This window comes from Passer domesticus, chromosome 3, assembly GCF_036417665.1.
Source record: "Passer domesticus isolate bPasDom1 chromosome 3, bPasDom1.hap1, whole genome shotgun sequence".
In the NCBI taxonomy this organism is placed as follows: domain Eukaryota; kingdom Metazoa; phylum Chordata; class Aves; order Passeriformes; family Passeridae; genus Passer; species Passer domesticus.
This window is the reverse complement of record NC_087476.1, coordinates 123,540,649-123,568,579: the sequence shown is the minus strand read 5'-3', so window position 1 is coordinate 123,568,579 and position 27,931 is coordinate 123,540,649. Positions and strand designations below refer to the sequence as shown.

General features: G+C 42.6%; 1 protein-coding gene and 1 long non-coding RNA gene across 29 annotated transcripts in view; one reads left to right on the top strand and one right to left on the bottom strand.

Moving 5' to 3' along the window:
• Nucleotides 1–32: 32 nt before the first annotated feature.
• LOC135297804 (uncharacterized) lies at nucleotides 33–26,672 on the top strand. Its single transcript, XR_010359761.1, has 3 exons — nucleotides 33–119; nucleotides 20,751–20,842; nucleotides 21,174–26,672. It is a non-coding gene; the product is annotated as an uncharacterized LOC135297804 (long non-coding RNA).
• SLX4IP (SLX4 interacting protein) overlaps nucleotides 8,026–27,931 on the bottom strand; it is a 423,033-nt gene continuing 403,127 nt past the window's right edge. For 27 of the 28 annotated variants that reach the window (XM_064415748.1, XM_064415754.1, XM_064415749.1 and 24 more), the window contains 5 exons: nucleotides 20,732–20,818; nucleotides 17,671–17,757; nucleotides 13,979–14,053; nucleotides 11,559–11,784; nucleotides 8,026–9,007 (listed from right to left, as the gene is read on the bottom strand). The gene's annotated coding sequence lies outside the window, so the exon portion shown is untranslated. Of the gene's footprint in view, nucleotides 9,008–11,558; nucleotides 11,785–13,978; nucleotides 14,054–17,503; nucleotides 17,758–20,731; nucleotides 20,819–27,931 lie in introns of all 28 variants that reach the window. The other variant, XM_064415723.1, reaches the window with a different exon arrangement.

Here is a 27,931-nt window from a genome sequence, read left to right as displayed (position 1 = left end):
ACTTCCGTGTTCCAGTGTTCTGCTTTTCCCGAAAAAGATCTTTCAGTGCCGTTATCCCTCCATAGGAAGGGCCTTTCTGTCTCACACACTCGGTGACACAAGAGGGAAGAGGATTATAGGTATGTGCTCTTTCTACCTTTCGGGTGGCATTTTAGCTATCACATACACAGATTCAAAGTATTTTCTATTGAAATAATAAATAGTACTAAGATAGCATTTTTACACTATTGCAGAAATAGCAATTGCTGACAACGAGGCCATGTCCTTCTCGGTGGAGGAGAGCCATAAAGACAGAGATTCTGTGACAGAAATTTTACAGGATGTCACTCCACGGAGAGCACTCGCTTCCACAGGAGTTGGCAGGTCAGCTCCTCCACATCAGACAGCTAACCAGGACAAGCCAGCCTCGGGCTCCACGAATGGCAAGGCAGTAAGAGACATATTGAGGCCACGCCTTAATAATACCATTAGGATTCCCACATCAAGTAAGAGCACGCATGGCGCAGGATGCAGGTTCTTGCCTCTCCCATGCTACAAGTCCTCCAGGCTACAATAGATGCTTGGGCTCTGGGTCTGGCAGTTTTCAAACTGAAAATGCTGAATTCTGCTAGTGAAAGCTAAGAGAGGCTCTTTCAATAAAAAACACGTTTGTAAAAGCACAGGCTGCCTCTGTCCCCACGCACAGCCAGCTGGAGGGCAATGGCCACAGCCAACGGTGCCCTGGGTCTGGGCTAACTCATTTTCACACCTTCTCCACCAGGCAAAGCGGCACCACTTCCCTGTGCTGCCTGAAACGGTCCCTGTCACCCCTGGCCAGGCTTTATGCCCTAACCAGCCCTTGCTCTGCAATTCCACGGCACACTGCAGGACAGGTTTTAGGCAGTAGCAGCGTAGCTCAGAGACAGCACAGTCACGGGTCCTGCTATTCTCAGCTCTGCTGGGGGAGGATGCACACCCCATTGACTCCTCCTTTCAGCAGGAGCCTTTAAAGCCCCGGCAGCAGCAGCAGCCACGATTCCTAAACCCTCGCTGCCTTTGGGAGCACCAGCTCCTGCCTGTGTAATCCAATTGACTGGGGGCGATCAGCCACCAGCAAAGGATTTTATTCCATGGCAATTACACCTGGCAGATTAGACTGGGGCCTGATGACACGGAGCTAAGAATGCCTGTGGCAAACAGCACCCTGGACAGCTTAAGGCTGTTGGCAAGCGAGAAGGCATTTCCCCGTCCCACCACTTTATGTGCTCTTACCTTCTACGGAATGATGAGCCCCAGAGTCTTGAGGAGGAGGAAAGGATTTTGAAGATTCCTGCTACAAAGAAAAGGGAAAAAAAAAGGAAACTATATCCAATACTCCTGAAAATCCCATAGGAGTAGGCCGCAGAAATATTTTATGTGCGTGACACTTTGAGAAAGAAAGAAGTGCAAACAGTGCAGAAAGAAATAAATTCTAGGTTTGATGTCTTGGGATGAACAGGGCCTTTAGGACTTTTCCTTGTGGCAAAGCTTGTGTGGTCTCTGTGGGAACATGTGTGGAACCTGTGGGGACGGCTCAGCTCAGGTGACAGATCTGGGGGCACAGCAAAGCAACCTGGCCCAGGGGAAGGTGTCCCTGCCCGGGACAGGGGGATGGAACTGGGTCGTTTTTGAGGTCCCTTCCAACCCAAACCATTCTACGGTGTGATGCAACAGGAGAGTTGTAAGGGACAAGAAGCATGAATTCCTTTGGAAGGATAATTTTTGACCTCTCTAGTAGCAGGCTTTTCTTGCAAGAATTGCTTTGCTCTTACACTGACCTTGGTCGAAGGTGCTTCACCGTGCAGAGAGTGGTAACAGCCTGCTGCACGCCTTGGTCTTGGGCAGTTCACACAGACCCAGTGGGGAAAAAGCCCCCAGTACTGCTGTAACAGGAGCAGATACTCCTCCCCACGTTTGGAAATATCCATTAGGGATTTTTCCAGCAGATGGCAACAGCAGACCGCTTTGTAGTGCAAGGCCAGACTTTGCAGGCTGCATAAAACCTGGCTGGGCTGTACCCAAAGCATCTCTCAGGTCAGTTTCTCCTGCTCCTGCTATTGAGCCTGCCTGGTACCTCAGGGCATGGGCACCGCAACAGAGAATAAGTCAGTGCTGCAGAAAACTGCACTACAAACTCTGGAGCTCTCGGTGGCTTTGCAGGGCTTAAACACACCTGGTGCATTTTAAACAGATGAAAATTATGGCTGTCCCTGAATAAACAGAATTTCTCTCCTAGACATCTTCTTGAAAAATAATAATTCAAGGGGTGATCAGAATGGGAGCACAGACAAACACAAAGACTAAAAAATACAGTGTCGTCTATGAAAAGGTGTGTCTCCCCTACCACGTCCAGAAGCACGATGGATGGACCAAACGTTTCACCACATCCCTTCTGAGCCGCCTTCACCAGCTGCTCTTGGGAGGCGCTTGTTATTGCCTTGGGAAGGTGATTGTCCTGCTTGAAATTGTAGGCTCAGCTTTCAGCCTCTGGAGGAAGGAGTTGTGCCACGGATCCCCGGTGCTGCAGACGCCCACACCCGTGGAAGGATCAGGGGGACTCCACGGCCCAGCTCCACCTCTCTCTGCCCAGGCCCTGGGGAAGATGTGGAAAAAGTTATTTTTCACAATTGGCACCCCTGCCATCATCACCCCCATCAACACTTTGAGAGCGCTATTGCTTTTAATAAACAGCAACACTCTTCTGCCACTTGCAAATTACAACACGAATGAACCCGGAAGACGGGACACAAGAGAAATTTACAGCCGAGCCTTCAAATCTTTCTCTCCAAAATGCAATCAATGTGGCGCTTTGCCCTTAAGCTCAAGTTAAGGGAAAAATTCACAGAATCATTCCGGTCAGAAAAGACCTGCAGGCAGTGAAAGTCAGCACTTAGGTGTCGTGTGAAGCTTGGGGAGCACTGAAGAGGCTGTAAAAGTCACCTGATATTCTTTGGAAATTAAAAAAAATTGGAAGCAATTAATTAATAACTAATTCCCTGCAGAGACGACACAAGGCACAGGTTGCAGGGGAGATGCCTGAAAGCCAAAGCTGCGCTTCAGTGGCATCTAAGCTGGGAATTTTGCAGGGTGCCGGGACACAAGGTTGTTTTCACTGCGATCAGTAAGCAGCGGCCACCCCAGAGCAGGAGGAGGGCAGCTCAGAAGACCTGGCTGTAAAAAATACAGCTTATTGTCCCCAAGCACGTGCCAGTGGTCTGGAAAAGGACGAAACTGCTTGACATTACTAATGTGTTTGCTAAAGCGGGGAGCTGCTCGGGCCTCCTCACCTAACTGATGCTCTCAGTTGTGGTGCCACACAAAACCACCTGGCTGTGTTCCACTTCCTTGGGTATTTTCTGTGCAGGGAACTGCAATGCCATTGTAACTTTTCTGCTCTCACGTAATTCTTCCAGAAAAAAACAGCATCTTGAAGGGGAAACTGCCTTATCGCTGTCCTAAAATCCTCTATCACTTGAGGATTCCACGGCACACTCCCTGCATGTGTTATCTTTATGTTAACACTGTTTACAAGTGCTCTGAATAAACCCAAATCCAACTGAGAAAGTTCCACTTTGCTCACGTTTCAATACAAGGGTTCGACTATCACCTTAGAAAGAACTTTACCAGCGGTACAAGATGCAAAAGAAAAAAGCCAACCTGTGAATGCCTGCCACGCTACAGCACACAAAGCCGCAGCCGTTTTTAATGGGTTAGGCTGAGGCCTTCTCTCTTGCTCCTTTGCTCTTCTAACGTGAAGGACTCTGAGACATCTTTGAACTAGCTACAGAGATGAAAGACTTAGTAAACAAGTATTCCTTATCCCATTCCTGTTAAGAGTTTGTCCTGACTGATGCCCTCTTCCTCCTGAGGTTTAGACCACAGTTTGTGTTTTGTTTTTTTTTTCCTTTTTTCCCCCTCTTTAGCTCCCGAAGCATTTCACAACAAGATGGGCAGAGGCCCAGTAGTAATTCGACTGACTGAACACTGGAAATGCAGACAAAAGGAAAGGCTGGAAATCACTTCAGTTCTCCAGCTGGCGCTGCCACGTCCCGAGTCCCAGGCACGACAGCCCGCGTTCCTGACGGTACCTGTACGCGGCTGCGGGCAGACCTTGGCTCCTGCGGCAGCTTGCAGCCGCAGCCTCACATATCCACGCGGAGCTCGTCCGTGGCCCAGGACAAACCCACCTCTCCCTGCTGCTCCCGCGTTGCGCCTGTGGAGCAGGGAGGGAAGGAGAGGCACACAGCTTAACGCAGAGGCAGTGCACAAGCTGCCAGGCGCCACCCATCTCATCTGCACCGAAGAAGAAAGCTTATTTTTCAAAACTTGCCATCATGCCATACAAAACACTGAATCGTTCCAAATCTGGAAGGGATAGTGTGGCATGATGCCCCAGGTCGTCTTACATAAAGAGTTATTTTTCTCCTGCACAATGCTCTGTATCCTACTTTCACAGATATTCACTAAGCTACCTTAAATCATATCAGCCAGGCCTCTGTATGATTGTGCTTAACTCTTGCTGAGCTCAGGGCATCTTCCCATTCCTCAGGCTTCAGAAACCACTGAAACTCACACGTTTTCCTGGTGGCTGCCTGCTTGCAGCTGCCCTCCTCTCACCAACTGGGTCACCTGCCAGGCTTTCTAGTGCACAGGGCACAGCAGCCTCCAAGGGCAGTGTTTGTCTCTTTGAGAGGTGATTAAATGCCTGGGGAAGAAAAAGCTGAGTGATACCATAACTCTGAGAAAGTGCAAGAATCATTAGCCCTGGAGATGTGAAGCTCACCTGGTTCATGTTGAGCACTCTCTCTGGTGACTTTACCTGAGAGTACCTCGCCTGGAGGGCTCCATTTCCATGTGCTGGGCTTGGTCCATCTCCACCTCTCCTGTGAGAAGGTGTTCCAGGGTGGTACCACTGCCTGCTCAGCAAAGGCTTGCACACACTCTGCCATCAGCAGGGGCAGCCTTTGAGGCCACACCAGCCTGGTAGAGAGTGAGTGAGCCATTCTGACAGTGTTAACATCATCACTGATGCCTGAACTTGAGTCGCAAATTCCACCGGAGCAGTGCTTCCCAAATTTTCTGCTAACAGCTGTACAGTGCAGCTCCTCTGCTGTTTCTTAGCTGCAGATGTGTCCATCCCAGGGAGCCCCAAGAGAAGGACCCTGGGGAGTCCTCTGTGCTGACTTGAGGGGACCAAAGGGTCTGATCTTGAATTTAAGGGCTGTTCTACCCAGGGCCAGGATTCAAGCTGATTGTGCAGTCTAACAACTCCCCCTCAGAGGCTTTGAATCACTTTCCTTCCCTCGTTTTGTGAAGTTTATCCTAAAGAAACCAGGTTACAATTGTCCCTCCTCTGCTTAAAGCTTGGTGGAGTAGGTTTAGATGGCCAGTTACTGTAAGCTTTTCACTGGTACAAGCTACAATTTGCCAGAAAAATTTTAAAGGACAAAACTTCTATCCCAAAAGTAATTTCTACTCACTCTGAACTTCAGAGATGTTCAATGACAAAAGTCAATGCAAAACTAAAACATGCAGACTGATGCACGATTACTAGGGTCAGCAAAGTGGGACACGGATATTAGAACAGTCAACCTTTAATCGGCAATTTAATGTTTCTTATGGGAGAAGGAAATAAAGAAACATGCAGCCACTTAGGCCAAGTGAAACCAACAGAGAGTAATTAAACTGGCATTTATCAACACAAATAGCCAGTACAGAAATATCAGTGTATTTTTTTTCCTCAACATGTATCTGATAAAGACCTTTTGGCTGTAATATTGACATTTTTGTGACTATTAAGCCATTGGAGACTCATCCATGGTAAAATAAAATAAAACCCCTACACTTTTAAGCACCAAATTCTCTTTACCAAAGCAAGTGTTTTACTGCTGTGTACTTGGGCATACTAGGCAGCTTATTTTCATTCAGAAAAATAAAATAAGCTTTCCCAGTACAAAAAGCCTCTCCAGCAGCAAAGGATATGCTGGCACTAGTGTAATTAGAGAGGTCAGGAATCGGGTAACACCACCAAGATTGCTTTATCTTTATCAACTGAAAAAAAACCCCAGTTAAGTAAACGCCTTAAAAAAGTTTAAGCTGTGGAGGTTAATGCATTGTGGGGGTTGAGTTTGCTTTGTTTGTGTGGTAAATTTATTTGCCAGGTGCAGCATGAGCTCAGCAAACCATGATGTTTGTCTGGAATTCAGGAATATTCAGTTATAAGCACCTCTAAGCACCAGACTGAGTTGGACACAGTACGTGATAGTATAATTTGTTACAATAAGCTTGTCTGCTGGAGAAAAACATTTTGAAAGATTTTGGATGTTTGGGCAAAGAGCTGGCAAAGTCTGCAATCCACTTCCCATCATGACGTAATCTATCATCAAACATTGGCTCCCAAAACAAAATCTGGCAGATCTGAAGTTTACCACATTATGTCTCCCAGTCTGCTTTCGTAGCCTTTCCCTTCCTCAGTCTCTGAGGCTGTGCTGTGTTTTCTGTGCAATGCTGAAAAAACAGAACGCTTTGCCAGTGCACTCCTTACTTTTGGTTATTTTTAAATCTCCACAAAAGCTCCCGCTTTCTTCTGTAGCCAATGCCTCTTGTTTGTGGAAGCAGTTCCAATTAATTTTCTATAAGGAAAAAAAAAATCTACTGCCTTGAAAGTGCTGCAAGTATCCACATTGTTCTCCTGCATTGTTTTCCATATAAAAAAGGAATTCTTTGGAACTGCAGAGGCATTGAGTCGCCTCCACTCACTCTTTTTTAACCCCTCCCAGCTCACAAACAGTGGCTTTCAAACAGTGACCTTTCCTTTTCGTGAAGGCCAGCTTGTTATTTTGGGTGGGATTTCCCTGCCAATTGTTCTGTGTTTCCTCCTGCGTTGCTCCGCGGCGAAGCCGCTGCCACTGTTCCCACTCCCAGTGGGATAACCAGGGTGACCACCACCCTGTGCTCCTGCCCCCAGCCCTGCTTCTCTTGGGGGCTTGGGTGCAACCACGGGGAGAGCCAGACCCCTGGCAGCCTTTCCCATGTTCACATGGATGGCCCAAAACCATCAACTTCTGATAACAGCCACAAATGATAAAATCCTGGCAACAGTGACCATCTGTACATGGTGGTATAACCATCATTCAGATGCTTAGAAGTGCAACAGCAGCTTTCTAGAACTGCTCTCAAAGGGCTTCACTCATGGGTGTCATAGGAAGACACACATAAAAACCTGCCCTTTCCTAGTGAAACAGCTGATCCACTTCTCTGCATGGGAATAAACAGCTCGTTTATTTTCTGTGAGAGTCATCCCTGTATATTGTCTTTCTTGTAACAAGCTTTTCCTTAATATTACAAACCTCTTGGAAGGACCTGCAGAACCTATCCCTTTTCTCATAGTACCTCTGCAGGACCTGAACTAGTTTGGATCACTACAAAATGCTGAACCCACAAGCAAAAAGCATGAGACACAAGTAGGATTCAGGGTGACCCCTGAAATCAGTCAAAACCTCTAATACAATCTTTAAACAGAAACTTGGCTACCTGAAGCAGAGAGGTGTAAAGTCCACCCACTCCAGGGGATTTTTTTGAAGCAACCAAGATGTAAAATACAGATTCACTGGGCTGAAGGATCTCATCTCAATTTCTAGACGCTGACACTGAGCCTGACAACAAGTCCTATCAAAAATAAACTGGGACATCTCAAATACACTCAGCAGAAAAACATGTACATCTTGATTCCATGAGGACTGCTGCAGGCCTAGGAATCTGGAGCTCTGAGCAGACAGGCTTTGTTTTAGGAGCGACATGTTCTGCTGCATTCATAAGAAAATGTTCTCAGAAATTCTAGCTCATCAGGAGTTTGAAAGCTCCTCACTGGGCCTGATTTTGGGATGCAACCCGAGTGTGAAGAGATGAGATTTCTTGGTGTCTCATGAACTTGAAGTGCTGCTTTTCAGCCAAAGCCTATCTAGACCCTGCCCTCAACTTGCATGTACAAGGCACAGAAACAATAAGTGGAGTTTTCTAAATAATAATTTAATTTTCAGTTATAAAGTTGTTTATATTTCAGAATTCAAAATGAGACAAATTGCATTCCTTTACCCAAAATACTTGTAAAATTTTTTACACCTATTTCTTTCCAGGTAATAGTTTCTATATGCCACTGACTTCATTGAAAACCTCAATGTCAAAATTTTAAGAAATACTTATCTATTTTTACATCTATTTAGTAATTTAACAAACTTGTGATGAAGGAGAAAAAAAGATGATTCTAATATAATCTTTTGTCTTGTACTTATTTCATTGAGAGGTGTGACAGGAAGCTGAGATCCTATGCTAGCCAAACTCTTAATGCATTACACTAACAATATAGGTAAAGCCTTGAATAATTGGAAAAAAATTAAAATAAGTGGGAACAAAAAGGAGAAAATGACCCTCCCACTGAACCCTTCAACACTGGCAAACACCTACTGTGTTCAGAAAACAGTGTGAGGCAGAAGGAAGGTGACAAAAAGAAAAAACAACATGTAAAATTTCAAAATGTTTCCTGAAGATTGAAACAAGATGAAAATTAAAACTTAAGGAAAATATTTTGCTGCACCAAATACTTTTCATGCAAAAGTCTCTATTTTGCATGATAAATGTTTAAGACACAAATGTTGGCCATCTGTAACAGCAGCAGTGAGTGAGGCAGCAAGATGAAAAAGGTGTTGTGGCAAATTGACTTGCCTCCCTCTGGCGTGCTGCACTGCAGTGAGCTGGCCCTGGTTCCAGAAGCAGCAATGCCATATTTGTGTTGTGAGAAATGCAAGGTGCTCAGGCCTGGGAAAAGACCTCTTCTTGCGTCCACACTGCCTGTTCCAGAACTGCTTCAATACCACACTTCTCACTGCATCCGGAGTGAAACATTTCCTCATCTCTATTTCTGCTTATAGAGAAATCACTTTTTCCTCCTTGTGAGTAAGTTGGGCTACTAATGTAGCAATGAATATACTACCTAGTAGGAAAAAGGAAAATAAATATGTATAAGTGGCTCTCCTGCTATTTGTGTGGGCTTGTATGTGCCTGAGCACAGACAAATATAAATACACACATATCTTATGCCTACAGAATATTTCTGTGTGTTCAGTGGCTCAGTTCCAGTGCAACTACAAACACCTGTGCTCATTATAGGAAAATGTATGGTTCTTATCTGAAAACTCTCTGAAATCTCTAAAAACATAAAGGCACCTGCCTCACAGAAAACATCTCCCCTGAGCTCCTTTTATCAAGCAGTGTTTATACTTGGAGTGTATGTGACACTGTTCACCTGAGACATCATTATCCAAAAGTCCTATAAAGCTTATTCCAAACTATCAGAAAAAAAAAAAATTAACATCCTTCTTCAATCACTCTTTTAACCAGTTCTTAACACGTCTCCTCATCCACTCATCGATCCCTCTCCCCAGTACACTTCTATTCATCCCACTAATGAGAGGCAGATTGATTTCTACCATTTCACCTTTGGCTGCCTTATTGATGCACGGCTTGTTCAGAGGGAGAAGAGTCACCCTGTGGTGGCAAGTGACAGTGAAGCTCAGTCAGACGACACCGATGCTCTGGGTTGAAAGGAAGTTGGGGCTCTTCTGATTTACACAAATCCGGTATCTTTCATGTTAATGAAGAGGACTTTTTGAGAGCTAAAGCTAAATTATAAACTGATCAGATCTTCCCAGCAGCAATCATCTTTGTTTTAAAATGAATGACTGTCTTTACAGAATCTGAGATTATCTGCTAAGTGATTACATACCTACACACATGGCAAAAGATTTGCACCTTCCCTGCACCCCTCTCCCGTCAGTGTCAGTGTTATTGTTATGTGCCCAGCCACCTCTGTGGGCCCACTCCAGACAGTGAGCTGTGAGAAATGCAGCTGTTGAATAACAGGGAGAGTTAAGGAAGTGATGTGGGTGGCACATCTTTCCAGCAGTTCAAAGACTGTTCAAACAGTTCTGCTTCTTCTGCCTGTCTGGCTCTCTCTCTTTCTTTTTTCCACATTTAGGCTTTAGTGTCTCTCTCTTTTCCCAGGGGTACATGTTAAAGGAAGTTCAGCCCATCATCGGGATATATACCCCATTTCCATGTTATTCCAGCCTACTTGAAAAGATGATGTATTTGATAGCTTTTAGCTAGGCTCTATCATTCTGAATTTCCCCTTTTTTCCATGTTGCACTTATGATTTGTGATAGGCAAATCTCAAAAGATTAGAAACTTGGCTTGGATAAGCAACCCTACATTAAAGTTTGCATTTCAGTTTTTAGCGATTGGGGTCACTGCAGCAAGCGGATGAATTACCTGTCTCAGATTACTGGGATTTGAATGACCAGAGACTTTGGCATACTTTAGGAAGAGGAATAAGCTGATAGCTGTATTTCCAGCTAACATAGTTACCTTGTCCCAAAATTAAATGGACCAAGGGTATTTATTGTTTTTCAGTCACATTAGGGGAAATGAGAGCTGAAGGCATCAGGATTGTTTGACTTTGGAAATGGACTCGAATGCTGTATCCCATGTAAAGGATTTACCCTTTGCATGCTCTGGCCAGACAAGAGGCAGGGGTAGAGATGAAAGCTGTGAATGCTTGCACAGGTGATGTCCTTTCAGAACATAAAATGTGTGTACTCTCCAAATGCACCAATGACTGCAAGGCACCTATATTTTCCTCCGGGCTGCAGAGTGCACTCTTAGCTCACTCTCCCTGGAAGACTCTGTTATTGTTACTGTGAAAACCTTAACTGTTCTTCACTGACATTTGGCACCGCTTTGAAATCAACTTTCCATAGAGACAGATTGACTACAAAATTGGCCTTGACTGTATTTTCTCATTGAGAATGCAGACAGATGAAAATCAAAGTTTAATCCTGTTGCCTGCAGTAGCAAAGCACAAAACAATGCCTATCTGGGATGTAGCATCTCTCTTTTTATTTATCAATTGTATGTCTGTGTCTGAGACAAGTATGTTCTTGCTTTGTTTCCAAACACAAGAGCATCACAGAAAATACCTCTGATGAACAAAACAAAAGTATCTACTTTTTTTTGTGAGGTTTTACATCAGCTAAAAACCAATCTGGCTACAGACGACAGAAGGGTCTGACTAAAACTGGGTGGAGGATTGATGGAATTTTGATTTCTCAAAAAAGTTCTCATCAGGGAGCTCTGAGGGTTATAAGCAGGAGACAAAGCAGTTCACAAGTTTTTTTTTTCAATTTTCACAGACCTGACAAAGTCTATCTGTAAGCATTTTGGGGCAGGAGCTGGGTAAACATTACTGATATTGGCCACAGGTATCTAAAATGGCAACACAAAGCAAATATTTTCTCCAGTACCAGCAAAATGGGTGCTCAGCTCTTTGGAAGGTCTGGCCTGAGAGAGTGGTACAACGAAAAAACAAAATGGTTTCCTCAAATGGGTGGTACGACGCTTGGGAAATGAATGTTTGTGGAGCACTCAGCCCCTGGTATGAAAAGGTGCTGTGAAAGTTCAAAGTATTATTGTTATGGCATACTTACTCAGCAAGGCAGGGAATATCAAAGGCTTTATTCTCCCAGCTGGCTCAGCCTTATCTCAAGGAACTCTTGGTGGGTGGTGATGGCTCTCAGGGACTGGTGATGACAGAGGAGTGAAGGCACTCACTTTCCTTGCAGAGCTGCCCTGGGCACCTTCCTGGTCCTGCCAAGGCTCCAGTTCCTCTGTGGTGCTTTTTGGTGAACACACTTGCCATTCCCAGAGAAAAGCCTGGAATGAAAACACAGAGCTCTGACACCTGGCTAATAGAGGCACTCAGACAAGGGCTTTCACTCATGACTGGTACATCAGGAAGTAATTGATACAAATTGCTTCAGACATTCAAGGCTGCTGGTCCACCTTCCCACAGGTAATTTTTAGGCCAATTAGGCAGATGAAGTGACACCAGAATTAATTTGGGTACACTCAAATGTTTGGGTTTTTTTTTTGTCTTTTGGAGTTTTTTAATGCTTTTCTCTAGATATATGGCAAATTTCTGAGTTACAAAGAGCAAATACAGGTATTTTTTTCTTTTCTCTCTACTACGTGATGTTCAAGCACTGAAAGACTTACTCACTGCAAAACCACTTAGGCCTGATTGCTGTGGAAGTTCCTCTCAACACCTTAAATCCAAAGCAAATAACAGAATATGAAATAACATATATTCTTGGCATTGGGCTGCACGAGAGCTCCTCTGGGTCTGTTGCAAAGCAAAGGCTACCAACCCACTCATCAGAAGATAAAATACAATTAACTAATTCATTATATAGATATTTTGGGTGGGGAGATACGAATGGCTTATCTCTATTATTGTTATCATCATTATTATTAGCTGCTGTTTGCTAAGATGGAGTTTTTCAAAGCCTTCTTTCACATTAAGGAGCCCAAATTCCCATGTTAAATCCCACCCTAAATTTTATGGTGATATCTTTTGCAAGCTACTGGGGAATACAGGCAGGGAGGGAAGTATAACTGGTGAGATAATATTCATGGCTGTTATTACCAGAATTTATGGACAAGCTATTCCTGTGCTATTTGAATATAATTCATACATTTGGGCTAAGGGGAGATCCATAAGTATTCTCCAGCAAAACCCCAACCTGTGCAATGTTTTCCCAGATAAGGAGCTACTGTAACTACCATGGAAAAGGTAAAACCTGACTGCTGGCCTCCGCAGTTATTGCTCTTTCACAAACCCTTCCAAAAGCTGGAAGCTTCCCAGTGCTCTGGAACAGGCAAGCCATGAGCTGCCCTAGGCTCACAGGCCGGTGATCAGCTGGGTGAATGCTGGCACTGCCCAAGCCCCCAGGAGATGTGCCCCTGAATTTGGCAGGGCACCTCTCTGCCTTTGCAGGCTGAGCTGGTGAGGAGCTCTGCCTCCCAAGCTCATTCCCGTGGCTCAGCGCGAGTGCGTGCTGGCTGTGCAAGGTGGCGGCTCCTGTGCAGTGCCCAGCCTGCAGGATGTGCGCCAACGCCACTGGCTTCGTTCCCCATGGGAAGAGAGGTGGGGAAGCTGGGTTTTGGCCTTTGCAACAGGCAGGGCTTGCAGGATCAGCTGCCACAGCAGCTGTGATGTGAGTGCCCTGATTTTGCCTGTGCCCTCGGTAACCCCAGACTGATACATGATGGTCATGAAATGGCACCTAATTGTGAGACACAACCATCCCAGACCCAGGGAAACCAGGACTCCATTCTCTGCTGTAAAACACAGCAGTAGTTCAGAGCATTCCAAATGGAATTGAGTGAGAGGCTTCCCTTGCTCTTATGTCACAGTCCCAACTTTTCACTGTGTTACGTCATAGTTAAGCACAAGAATTTGAGTCTAACGGCAGTTTACCTTCACATAAACACTAACTAAACTTTAATAAGTATCTGATGCTTAGGAAAAAACCCTTTAACACATCAGCAGAAATAAATGGCTTTTTATGTTATTTTACAATATCACACATACCTCTCCCCTAATTTCTTTCTGAAGGCAACACATACATAATTTTGAGTCTCAAGTTTTTTCTCACCTGTATCTCCTAAGCATATTTCAGCACTAGGATGGTTGGTAGCAGAGGAGTAATTAATACTTTCCAATAATAAGTTACAGATCTGGGGCAGAAAAATTTCAAATATCACCAGCTTCTCAATATTGAACTGCTCCAAGATGCATTTATTTTAGACAATCCAGGCTGTAACCTTACCTCAGAATCCTGAGTCATCAAAACTCCTTACATGAACAAAAGTCCCAATCCATTGAAAAAGTCCTTTTAAGTGTCATTTTTAAACCTAAAATCTTCATAAGGTGCTTGCCCTGTTTCCTCCCCTAAAAGGGTTCATAGCTCCTGTGAATTCCTGCCTTATCACCCACTTCCCTGGCTCACATCTAAGCACCATATTCACCTTTTTATCTCCACCTGTGCCTTGCAGTGAATCTTACCATGGTATCTCTTTAAGCAGTACCAGCTGATGGTGCTGAGACCCACTTGCAGAAAGATCTTCAGTCTGTAAAAAGCTAAAAAAAAGAACAAAACACAATGTGTTAATAATATATTTTCAGAGACTTGTAGGAAACATTAGCAACTGGTCTCTACCAAGACAATGAACTATGAGGAAAATACTGAGCTTCCAAAATGGCAAAAATTATATTCTCATAGGCACAACATCAAGGGAGATTTGTCCTCTGTCCTTGCCTGTAGCACAGATAATGGATTCTTTAAATCCCTTGTCTCAGCAGCTTCATAGTAGAACATCCCTGAGAGGTCACTAAAAGCTGAATCTCACAGAGAAAAGTCATTTCTCCACAGTCTTTCAAGAAGTCTTTGTAAAAAGGGACAATGCAGCAGAGAAGGGAAAGGAAAACTGCTGTAAATATCTGAAAGGGTCAAAATTAAAAGAAAGTTGGAGTTTACTTACAATATCTTTGTGTTGGCACTAGATATTCATGCATGAAAATTTTCCTGAATTTTCTAATAGAAATTACTCCAAAGGAGTAAATGCTTTGCTTCAGTCTCATTTTGTCATGCCCATGAACATACCAGAGATGAAAGGTACCTGGCTGAATTTGGGTAAAAATAGATGGGATTTTGAAAAGCAGGAAGAAATGCCTGGGAAAAGTCACCTACATATGGTCTTAATCATGCCAATGGATAACCCCCACATTACCCTTTAAAAGGTCATCTGATAAACATCAACATTGGGCTTTTCTCACAAACCCAACACCTAAAATTGCTTCAGGCTACTGTAATACGGCATGAGAAGTTAAATTAGAAGCATATATTTGGTAATAGCACCTCTGAGAGGGAGTCTTCAAAAGCCTGTGCCCCCATTAAAGGATTAGAAGTCCAGCACACATATCAGGAACTGCTCTCCATCCAAAGAGAAACAGAACAGGAGACAGAAATAAGCATTTTGTTCTGATTAGCTTCTTTGATTGATGTAATGTCTTAATTACCTTTTTTTTTTTTTTTTTTTTTAACATTGCTGCAAGCCTGCCACTGAGAGAAGTACTATAAAGAATACCACTGTGAAGTAGAGATATCAAGCTCTCCCTTATCTCTTGTGGGTCTGGTAGTGATCTTTCCGGAATACTTGGTGGTGAGACATAGAGAACAAAGCAGTCTCCAAGCAGCTGGTAGTCATGAGTCCATTTTTTTTCAGGGGTACTCAATAACCAAGTTACGGACTTGGAGGTAAAATAATTCAAGAATAAGAATGGGATCATTAAATACTTCTGGAAATGTGCAAATTCTGTATGAAACAATGGAAAATATATTAAAAAAGAAGCAGGGATAATTAGTCAGTACATTCAAAAGCACTTCCTTGTTGTTTGGGCATTTTCCCTTCTGGAAGCAAATCCATCCAATTTTCCCTGAGTGCCAACATTTTGGGGTTATCTGCCCCAAAGGCAAATAGATCAGATTGTCCAAGAAATAAGGATGAAGGCAAAGGGCACACCCTAAGGATTGAAGACTGGCTGAGAAATTGGTGAGTTTAAGGGAAAAGAAATTCTCTGTCTCAAGGTTACTGATGATTTTAGGATGTATGTACATGGAGAAGAACACTGCTAACCACAGTTTTTTATACTTTTGGTGTTTTTCTCTTGCTCCTGACTCAAAGTTCAGGGCATCTCTCCACTTTCCAAGTAGAGTTCTGAGTTATGCTCCGGCACTTGTGGGTTTTAAGAAAAGATAAATGGAAGTAAAATTTTGCTCCAATCTTGCAGCCAGTCAGAAAATTCTCTGCACATAGGTTTTCATGGAATTTCCTATTTATTTCATCCCAAATTCATCCTTTTAGTTCACAAATCAGGAAACAAAATTTCCTCAGTGCTGGCTGTACAATTCTTGCCCAAGAACTGGTGATCAGGCTCTGCTCCTTTTTCCGTATTTCAGGATTTGTGGGGGGTACAGCCTTAATTTCTGAATCTGTTAGAGGTGAGCAAGGCATGACAGAAGTGGCCTTGCCTTCAAACAGACACAGTGATTTTGAACTTCTAAATTCTCTCTCTCTGAAGCCCTAAGTTATCCTTGTGGGTTTTCTCTCCTGGATTCATGAGAGCAGTAGAGTAGCTCAAATGAATTTTCTTTTCCCACCTCCCACTGAAGACATTTCTGAGCCCATTTTTCCCAGTGTTTCTGTGCTTAACTGGTCCCACCCCTATGGACTCCTATCTTAAGAGCATACAAGCAGGAGCAGGCTGCTGCAGCAGGAATCCAGAAGCTGGAGCTGTCAAACCAAGCTTTATTAGATACCAAAGGGGCTAATAAAAGAATGGGTGCTTGTTGTATTTCTGGCAGGGATGGTTGCTGAAAACCCTGGAGAGAAGGATCTGAGACACCTCAGCCCCCAAGTTCCGATGGATGTATTTCTAGTTGATCAATCTCTCTGTCTTTGTGCCTGAGCTACTTCCCACTTCAGGCCTCTGACAGCTGGACAAAGCAGGGTTTGAGCTGTGCCTTGCTCTAAGTAAGTGTGGAGAGATGTTTTCAGTCTGACCTTGCCAAATCTGGCCCAGGCTTGGTGTGTTTGCTGAGGTTTAGGGAAGATTTTCCCACTGAATTGCAAGTGGCAAAAATGAACTCTATCCACAGCAATGTGCTGGAGTACTGATGTGACAAATGTTTGGGGAGACAGGAATCTACCTTATAATCTGCAGAGCCTTTAGCTTCATAAAGCAGAGGAAAATACTTACATATGTTGATTTGGTGGTGGTGGGGATTGTTAAAAGCAAATTATAACTTGAGAAACAGAAGGAATATATTTAACAACACAGTGGATGTGTTCATTATTATCCTTCTATATTAAAGATATAAGATTTGGCAAGAGGAAATGGGCTTTGTTTGCCTTTTTGTTCTCAAGTTCTAATATTTTCTTAAAGACCATCAGATAATGAGACGTAGAAGCACACATACAGCTATAACATGGTGCAGTAATAAAGAGAATATAATACCAGACAGCAAAAGCAAATCTTCCACATTTAAACACTTTTGTGCATATTTACTGTCTATTTTTTTCTCCTTGTCTTAAAACAATAAAAAACCCCAACTCAAATAATGGCAAACTCCCTTCAGGATTTCACCCAGGATTTCCATACCGTACAACAATAGTTCCCCTCCCTCACTTGTTACCCTGCTTTCTGTTTCTTCCCTAGAGTCAGAATTGTTGCTGTGCTAAATAATTAAAATGTCACTGTTTTTTTCCTGATCACTTTTTACACCTAGGACTGTTTTATTTCATAGATTGCCCTGAGTATTTTTACTGTCCTGAGAAAATATTTTGAATGAGTGTGTCATATGTTAATAATAAATACAGTGGCTGATACTTCATAGAGTCAATAATGGACCTTTTAAGATATTGCAGAGAATTTCTGTTCTGCTTTTAAATAGCAACTCTTCCATAATTATAATGATGAATATAACAACAACAACAACAACATTCTCAGTCCTCTGCCAAGTGTACCAACTTGTGTCAGAGATGGAGAGAGATTAATTCATCATATTCATGTCCTCCTTTCTCCACAGGAGTAGAAAAGGTGTGATAACAATCATGCTTCCAGACTTGCTTGTGAACACTCTTTTCAGCTGGCAATAGCTCATATTTGGGACTAGAACAGGGGAAGCAGCCAGGCACCTTAGCTAGTACTGCTCAGTACCAGTCTGGCTCCACATTTCTGCATTTCCTGGTAATGCTCGATCAGGCACAATTGCAAAGGGGAGCCTGGAATGAGTAAGAGAAAAATGAGATGTCAAATCTTACATTTAGAGGACTTAGAAAAGCATGTAAATAAGTTACAGCATTGATATCCTGACAGATTGCTCAGTGAGGGGGGTGAAAATGGAAAATGAAAATCTGTTGAATAAATAAATTAATTTTTAAATCTATAAGTGGTTTTAGTAGATTAATATCCTCTTGCAACAGATTATCCTACAGAATTCAGTTCCCAAACTCCCTCCCAGCGTATTAAACAGTGACATGTTCAAACAGAACAGTGCAAGGGAAAAGCCAAAGGAACCCTTGCTGGTTGAGCACGCCCATAAATGTGTTTCCACCAGCTCCTGTGAGCAGCCTTTCCCAGCACAATCCTTTGCTGGTCCCCAGAGAACTGGATATTGTACTGACGTCAGAAACCCACTGCCCCACACAGGGCTTCTTTGCCAGATTTCTGTTAAGAGAGCAAGAAACAGCAGCCCTTTTTGGGACTTTTCTCTGCAGCAGATAACTGATACCAACCTTCAGTAGGTGGAATGTGGGCTCAGAAGATGCAGGTTCCAGGTCCAGGCCTGTTGCTGACCTCCTGAACAACATCAGACAGGTCATTTCATGCCTCTATATAATGCATGTAATGATACTGAACTCCTCTGTGAATTGCTTTGAGTCTCACTGGGAGGAAAAGTCTGTAACCCCCCTAAAATATTTCATGAATAATGAATTGCAGGGATGATAGTACATGAAATGTGTAACAAAAAGCCATTTAAAAGCTCAGTGCTTGGCAAGTTAACAAAACATGGGTGAACTGGAGGCTCAGTTCTCATAATTCTCTCTCTCATCTAATAAAATGGCTTTTTAAAGTCTGGACAAGTGAAAATGCACTTACTAATTGCATCTCATTCATTTCTAGATGGAAAGATTAATCACAGGAGCCAGGTGGGGTTTTTTTTGGCTCTTGACTGATTTAGTCTAAGTGGTCAAGGACATTAGTAGGATTTATTAGTGGGAATCACTCAGCAATACCAGTTCTGTCTCAATCAGATAAGAAAAAAATTAATTTTTCTCTCTTTCTGGGCTTGATTCTTTTGCAGGTTCAACTCTTTCAAATGTGGAACAGGTTGATCCTAAATCTACTACGCCATGTTTAACTCTAGAGCCACTTTTCCTACCTGATGACTTAAGACTTGGGAGTGGGTGTGTCTGCCTACTCAAACCCAAGGTGGGAGAGAAGGTGACTGCTGTGGTGGGATTCTCCACAGCGCTGAGCCGTTCCAATAAACACGCAAAGCCCGAGTGCTGTGCTCTGCGGCTTTGTGTGCGATTTGGCTCTGTGGAGGGTGCCTTTCAGCGTGCTTTTACATGTGGTTTGGCCATGCTGAGGCTGTTTCACAGCTTGCTTTTACATGTGGTTTGGCTGCAGTCAGGCTGATTTACTGAGAGTCTTTATATGGAGCTTGGCTGTGTTATACTGAGGTCTACATATTTAGGAGCTGCACTAAGACAGTGCAGGTCTTAATTCTGGAGAACAATTTAGATAAGGTGAGAAGTCAAACCCAGCCTGGCACTGCTCCCTGCAGCACCATAATAAAAATCCTCAAGCACTGTAATGCCCCAGCTTCCTCTGGCACAGCCAAAGCACTGCTGCCCTGGCTCTTGAAGTAGAATATTTTCTGTTTTAGATGCAGGGGATTAGATGTAAATCCTTCCCTCCATCTCAGAGCCGGGATCCAAGTGGCTTCCAGCTACGTCAGCTGATCCACCTTGGTGTGGGTTGAATGTAGAGTCAATAATACATTACATAAAGACTGAGAATTATCAAACCTTTTCATAACCAGCAATCTATAACCAATATTTCTCCAGGGAGTTTCAGCTGCATATATTTCAAAGTGACAAAACTCCCCAAAATCGTTATTCCCGACCCACACAAAACACGCTGGCAAACTTCAATGAGTAACTCTGAGGTATAAACAAGGAAGTGTTATTTTGATGAAAAGATTCAGGCACAACTTTTGTCTAACATTAACTCCTTTTGAAACATTTGTCCACAGATGTCCTTTACAAACTGTAGTATCTCTTCTCTGCGTAGTATTAATCAAGATAATTCCTTTCAGAGAAAGAGGATTATTCACTAATTTTTCAGTCTAACTCTTCTCTCCCCTTTATGTCTCTGGTTTTCATTGCCTGGATCAAAATTCCCATTACCTGCAATTTTCTTGTTTTATGCTTCCAAGGCAAGATGGAACTAAAACCTTCCAGGCTTCCTATCACATAGCTGCCAGTACTATTCTAATTTTGATTTTCCTTCCTTTTATGTGCAGTGACTGAGATTTACATGGACACAGGTTTTATATCAATTGTCTCATAACTTGTCTTTACTTTTGCCTGTCAGGTCTCAGAGGGGATAAGGCTGGGAAGGAAAGTAAAGGGGGAATTACAGTTATAGTGAATTCACTTCCAAGAATTCTCCTAGAGAGACAGGAATAATTTCCAGATGCTATTGCAGGATTTAGCAACTTAACAGGGCATTAGGTGTCACTTAAAACTTTTTATCTCATACCAGGGACTGAACTGCAAAAAAGAGTCCAACAAGCAGAATACTGTAATACAGTAGAGCAAATGCTACTCAATGAGCAAGTTTTCTAGAAACAAACATGCTCAGCAGATGAATTAGAAAAGGCAGCACAAATCCTTTCACCTTTGGTCAGTTCTTGAAGCAGTAATCTGAGTGAGTCATTGGAAGAAACAAATATTTTCTCAGTGAAAATGTGAAGGAAACACTCCAGCCATTAATGTTTTGACATAGAAAGAGCATTTGATATTAAAAAATTTTAAATGCTTGTCTGCATTCGCTTTTTGTAAATTTTGCCTTTTGGTGAAAATGTTCTGCATCCAGGGCAACTGCTGTAACCTGGATGAGAGCAGCATCTTCCAAGAAAGTTGAGTGACTGAGCACAGCATCATCTGGATGTTCACTGTATTTTACCTTTTGTATTTTCCCTCAGTTCAGAAGGCTTGGTAGAACCTCCCTTTCCTGAGTTCAGAGTGGATTTGCAGAATTTCTTCTCCCAGACTGGAAGAAAGACAAAAAAAAATGGTGAGAGGAACGTCTTATTTAGTTGTCGTTTGCTTGGGTTTACTTTGGTTTTGAGGTGGGGTTTTTTTGGGTTTTGTTTTTTTAAAACTTTATTTCTGAATTCCATGAAATAAAGTTTTTTATGATCTAAATGTATCTATTTTGGTTTCAGAACTCAGATTTTTTTTTTTTCAGTTAGCATTTATAGAACAATTAAAAATTTCAGTTTAGTTTTCATAAACAGATACAAAAATTCATAATCAAAAGTACTTTCATTGAAGTTATGATATGCTTTTAGTAGAAGAGATGCACTTCAGATCACTTTCCAAATTTTTTTTTTTTTTCTCGGTAGAGTTCATGACTTGCCATGTGATGAGGGGACACTGGAATTTAACAGCTTGAACCATGTTTCATTTATCTTTGTGATCGAGCTGTAAACAACCCACATGGAGACACCCGGGCCATCACGTGGACTCATAAAACACAGCGAGTAACACTGGTGAGGAAACCTGCACAGTGCTCTCAGACCAAATTCCTGCTTATCTTCCTCTGAAGATAAGAGTCAAATTAAGCTGCTTCTTCTGCTAAAAAATGGCACCATGGGAGGCAGAAAGGCTCAATATTCCCTGGGGGCTCCAGCTATGAGTTAGTGCTTTCCAAACCCTTCACGTGTTGGCTGAAATGAAGCCAAGGTTTCTTCACCACTGCTATCATATCAGTTTTAATCAGAGTCCAGCATCTGAAGTACAAGGATTTGTTTTCAAATTAATCACATATTGCATCTCTTTGATCAGAAATTTTTACTGCCACTCGTTTATTGGGTCCTCAGGAGATGCATTTGGAAGTTTAAAGAGTTCAAAATCAAGAGTTTCAGAGTTCTCTCCCAAAACCTAGAACTTCTCATTGTTAGGCTTGTCTCGAGCTAAGAAAAGATAGAAGCCCTTTTAATTTATTTTGGGAAAAAAGTTATGACTTTTCCCTCAAGAACACCATTCTGATCTGCACTCGCAGGAGAACTGTTGGTAGCAAGCTTGGGATACAGCAGAAGAGCTGCCTAAAACAGAAGCAAAGTTTCTTTAGTTTTGAACTTTTTGTGCGTTCTGGTCTTTTCCTTGTAGCTTTTCAGAGATAATGAATGAAAAATTGGCGCCTTGTCCTCAGAGGTGACATGACCTCAGCTGCATTTACCAATACTTGGCACCTGTAGGCTCCCATGGAACAGAAGACATTTCCAAGACCAGTAGGACAGGACCATACCCATGTACATCTATCCTATTTCTGTTACTATTAGCACCAGACAGCAGGAGGATGGACTGGGCACAGGGTATTGCTTTACAAAAGTCCTGCTGGTACAAAGCACCAACAGCTTTTCCCCTGCAAAATTAGTGCTGAGCTTTGCTCTCCCAAGGCTGGTTCCTATCATTCCCAATGACCTGTGCTGGAGCAGCAGATTTTGTGACAGAGACAGTTGGAGCTGCCTGAATTGTTTCTTTGAATTATTTTTTTAAATTATTCCTTCTCCCAGCCCTTCCTCCCATCCTAACTCCACCTGTGGAGTCTCATTGTCAGCTGTTGGGAATGCTGCACACATTAATGGCCAATATTCCTGCTGCGGGCAGAAATAGGCAGCTGTGCAAGGAGGGACTGGCAGGTTGTGCTGTTTCCTATACCACCTGTGAGCAGACACCTCACTGCTCAGGCAGTCCTGAGACACAGAGCTGTTTCCAGACATCTCAAAGGAAGGTAAGATGAAGAAAGTTCTGAGAATATTGTAATGCAGAACATAATTCTTCTCCTTTTACTAGAGATCCTAATTTTTTCTCCTTGTCCTTCTGAAAACAGACTAAAGGGAAGCTGAATGACAAATGAAAAACTGCCTCTTCCTTTTGGGTGTGTCAGGAAAGACCTCAGGTTGGGATCAGGGCTCTGCCATGCCGTGTCTTTGCTAGCAAAGGGTGCAGGGAACAAGGGTACTTCTGGCAGTGCTGAATCTTTCAACAAGGAAAGGAAAGAAGATCAAATGAAGAGCAAATTCAGCCTTGGGAGAATGGACATCCCTAATCCCTGACAGAAATAAATGAGGATAATGCATTTTCCATGCACTGCTGTGAGACACGGGCTGAACTGGCTGCCACAGCATTTCTCCAGCAGCCACTGCTCCACAAATAACAAACCTCATCCAGGCAGTGTGAGCCACTTTTGGAAACTTACCAGAAGCACAAAAAGACTATGTTTTCCTCTCCTTCTACCCAGTCAACCCTCCTGCTGGACACAACAGCTCTGCACACCCACAAACAAATATATGCTACTGCTAAGATAATGTATCATTGAATTCCAATAACCAGACATCCACAGCATCAGAAGAGCAGCTCACCATGAACTGGTGTTTTGCACTGACCACTTAAAATGCAATAAAGGGTACTGAATCCCAGGAGCTCAGGGGAAAAAAACCCCAAAGGTACCATGTTAGTAGATGAACTCAAACTTTAAGAGCTTTTCCTATTATTTTTCTACTCATTAATGAGTAGATTCAGTCTGTATAGAAATGACTTCTTTCCTAAGTGCTAAACTCTGCACTGGACCCTGCTGTTGATAGAGGACTTTGAAGAAATCTGTTTTCTCTCCCTGTTCCTTTGCCTACAGAACATGAATTTGATCCCAAGACTAATTCTCATGTTGAAAAGAAGTTCTTCACATTTCTCAGCATTGTTTGAGAGTGAAGAACGCACTGAGAAGGGCTGCCCCTGTCTTCAGGGTGAGGTTCCTAAATTATAATCAGGAGAAGAAAGACTTTGCCACTAAAGAGTGTAAAGTGTAAGTAATGAAATAGAGGAAGGAATCAAGGTGGGAGAGCCAATTCTTGGAGATTCCATAATAATAATAATTTATTCATTACTGGAGATAAGCCACACTGAAGGTGTTTGTAGACGTGAATTTTGACTAATATTTCTAAAAACTCTTCACCATCCTCATTTTACTTGTATTGAAGAGAGGGGGATGCAGGAACCACAGAGCTGTAAGGACTGAGTAGGATCCAAGCAGTTACATGCATAAATGCAAAAAAAAAAGTCTTCTAATCTAGAGAGAGTTACAGATCCTATAGCTTTCCCCTGCTACTTCTGGCCTCATGGACAGTACAAATTAGCAGTTAATGGAATTGTTACTGCAGCACCTGTGGAACGTGCAGTGTGCCACTGGAGAGAATTTCCAAATGAAATTATGTACTTTGGCTCTATAACCAAATAAATTTCACAGGCTTCAGGCCCTCCTGTAATGCACAAGAAAATCCCACTTACTGAATTTTCTTGCAAACCACCCTATTTCTGGAACCAGAATCTTATTTAACTGAGCAATTACAGAATGATATTAAAGTTCCTCAGATAAAAATCAACTAGAATAAAATTCTTTATTGGTGGTGTTTTCCTCCTTCTCTAGGTTTTCTGTTTTCTTGTGAATTTTAACAGCAGTCAGTACTCATGAAAAAGTTTTTCATCAGCACTTAAGCCTCAGTGCTGAAATCTGAACAGGAAACATTCTGCAGAGAGAAAACCCCACACGTGCAGAAGCACTGGGGCCTGCCTAATGCAGCTGGAAAACTCCTGAGGCAAAGGAAAGAGGGAATCTAAGTGAAAAATCTGCCTGTGGCAGTATATCCCATTGGAAAATTCAGGTTTCACATCTGCCTTGGTTGGCTTATAAATAAAAAAATAAAAACAATTCAACAGTTTGCCATCCTAGTTTTACCCAGTTGCTTGTGTTAAAAATTTAGCAGCATTAATAGAGAGGTTTTTTGACTGCTGAAGAAAACATCTTTCCCATGATTTACACTGGTGTACACTCAGATAAGAACTCTGAACATAGTCCATGTTTGCGGCAAAGAGAAAAATATAAGTGCTTTAAATCAAAGCACAGGATTGCCGTGCTTTGATTTAAAATTCATATATAAATGGATTATTGATTTATGAAAGCCCTAGACAAGATGCAGCATGACCCTGTGCAGAATTGCTCCTAGGCCTCAGTGGTGAGCTCCTGATTACAATGGTTCCCATGTTGCATCCAATTTCAGTGCAATTTTGAGTGTGGCCTTCCAAGAAAAATCATCATCTCAGCATGTTATCCTGAAATACATCTTAATAAATCACAGCCAGTATTGAGACTAAAGGGGAGGAAGAGAAAACTTCTCACCGAATTGTAACCAGTAGCCTTGAAAATGAAATATTCCTGCTAAATTCCCATTAAATTTTCTCCTGTGAGCATGCTACATTGAGTCATGTAGACAAGGGAGTCATTGGAGTCATTGCTTCAGTTAGATTAAATAGTTGCATCAAATTTGATTTACGTTCTGAAGAGCTAAAGAAAATAGCTGTTTTTTTTCATTAGCCATACAACGAGTAGATTTCTCAGCTGGATGTCCTACATTTGTCACTCCCCAACAACTTAGTCCTAATATATTGTCCCTTCCTCTTACTTAGATATTATTTCAATCATTTATCAATTTAATTAATAATTGGTTGATAATTGTCCACATAGTCTCTGTATGGAGACAGTCAACACTTCCCTGAAATGTTTTAGGCTTTACCATAGTCTTGGAGGATTTGGGTTTTTTCCCCCTCACAAGAAGCAGGAGTAATTTTTCTGTTACTGTGGAAGTGAATAAATGCCCAAAAGTTTAAAAATGTCCTCTTTTGGCCGCTAAGTGGTTTATCAATGCAACATTTAACACTATAATGCAAGATTTGAGACTACACTTAATTTTGGGCCCATCAGACTTATGGGGACTAGTTAACATTGGCACCAGATGGATTTGGGTCAGGGAAACCTTAGGAAAAGCCAAAGCCTGCATTCACAGAAAGGTGAAAGGAGCACCTTTTTCTCTTTCCCACTTTTCTTCACTTTATAACTTTCTCTAGATTCGTAGGCAGAAGTATATAAGTTGTATATTCTTTTGTCTCGCCAAAATCTGTTAACAGAAGTCTACTGTGTGTGTAAATATCCTATCTTTTAAGATATACTATTCAAAATTTCCAGGAGGTAAAGAAAGGAAAAGAAAAAGGTTGCTTTTCACAAGCAAGGAGTAGAAGACATAAAATTAATTGCCAGCATTAAGTAGAGGTGAGTCCACATAAGTATGATGGGCCCAACCTTAGGGGTAGGTCACAATTCTTTCATTTAGGATTAAAAAGTTGCATTGATAAGCAACTCCAAATATACATAGTTAGGAGGTAAATTACAAAAAACAATCATTGGAATTTCTAGTTCCTGGGCCAGGACAGAGTCCAGGCTGTCAAAAAGATTCATGACACAGCCCATTCTGGGTTTTACAGGCCCAAATTGGGTCTATTAACTTGGATCCAGAGCCAACAGTCGAGGCCAGGATATGTAGGTGGCCTGTTCTGATGGAAACATTTTCCCCACAGCTGCCACATTAACAATCTGTTCTTGAGTCAGATAGAAATATCCCACCCTCCCTGACCCATCCAGGCTCCTAGACAGAATTGCCCTTGGCATATTCCTTGCTGCCCACCCTCCCTGATTCCCTCCGTGTTATCCAGTGGAATTCTCAAGAACTGTGAAACTAAGGCTAGGACTCAACGGGAGACAATTTTGCTGACTATAGTGAGCTTTTATAGCCCCAGAAACAAGTCAGGTTAATGTTTTTTTTCTTTCTCCCTCCCTGGACACGAGCCACTCCAGAGCTTGTATCTGAATATTTTGTTCTCATGCATATTTATTTACTTAGGAGTGGCATTCCTACTTTTATAGCTTTGAGTTTTTAATTTTCTTGTTAGCAGCATTAACAAGGTTCATGGCATATAAAATGAGCTGTGGCATTTAAAAAATGTTGGTCTAATGTAACACCAGCCTTTTTTTATATACATGTTCAATGGCAAACTCCTACTGACAGGCAGAATGCATTTCTATGTCTGGGCAAGTTTATAGATGGTGTTCCCACCTCTGGGCCACAAGGTCACAAATTTGTTTCTGATTCTATTAAAGAAACACTCAGCAATGGTAAGTCTGTGTGCTTCTTTTCTTTCTTTCTTCCTTTTTTTTTTTTTAATGAGGGGAACTGTTTTATAAGATCCACAATCTTAAAGATACTCCAAGGAATCTGTTAACTGCTGGGCTTTTCACCCTTGTGCCCTGACCAAACAGCACTGACTGCAGATTTGAGAAGCTTTGTCTGTTAGCAGCCAGATGACAGATTTTGGAGAAATCTTGCATGACTGAAAAAAGAACAGGCTGTCATCTATCCGTGTGTCTGCTCTAGTTTCAGTGGGGTTTCATGGGATTTACCTCTGCAGCCAGAGGATGTGCAGAAATTACAGATTCACAGTACCTGTTGTCTGCTCCTCTTTCCTCAGCAGATCCTCTGTGTGACTCTGAGCACGTCCCCAAAAGGCCTTGCTACCTGGCCCTGCACATGTGTGCGATGGAGGGAACAGCATTCCTCCCTTTCCTCCCTCCACTTCTTTGCAAGGTTTTAGAGGCAAGGCAGGGAGAGATCAATAAAAGCCTTTGCACCACATACATGAATAAGGATACTTACTGAGCTTATGGCAAGGACAAGCAGAAAGGTGAATCAGAGGTGGCTGCTGTGCCCTAGGAAACAACAGCCCTATTTTTTCTTGGAGTTAGTTTAGGTACGTTCTCCTTTATGCCGTGTGGTGGCTCCAGCTGCAGCTTCCTCAGCATAAGTGTTTACTGTCTCACACCCAGCCTCGTTCAACAAGAGAGGAGGCACAATCCAGCCTGGCCTGAGCCATGAAATCCCTTCGTGCTGGAACACATGCTCTGGGCTTTGTGGCTACAAACATACAGAGCCTTGGCTTGAGAAATGAGCAGGGGCCAGCAGCAAGACTGAGCTGACGGGGTGAAATTAAGAGCACGGGAGAGAGAATGCTGGTGAGTTTGGAGGAGGGAGAATAAACTCAAATGTCTGCTGAAAGAATTCCAGCATCATCCATTACTGTCTAGAAGGCAGTCACAAAAAAGCAGAAGGGCAAGAACTACAGCCTTTTCTGTGGAATGCTTTGGCTTATTGTGGTTAGGAGGATCAAGGCTAGGTATCACATGCCTCCAGTGAAGGGAGATGCCCTGGAATAAAGC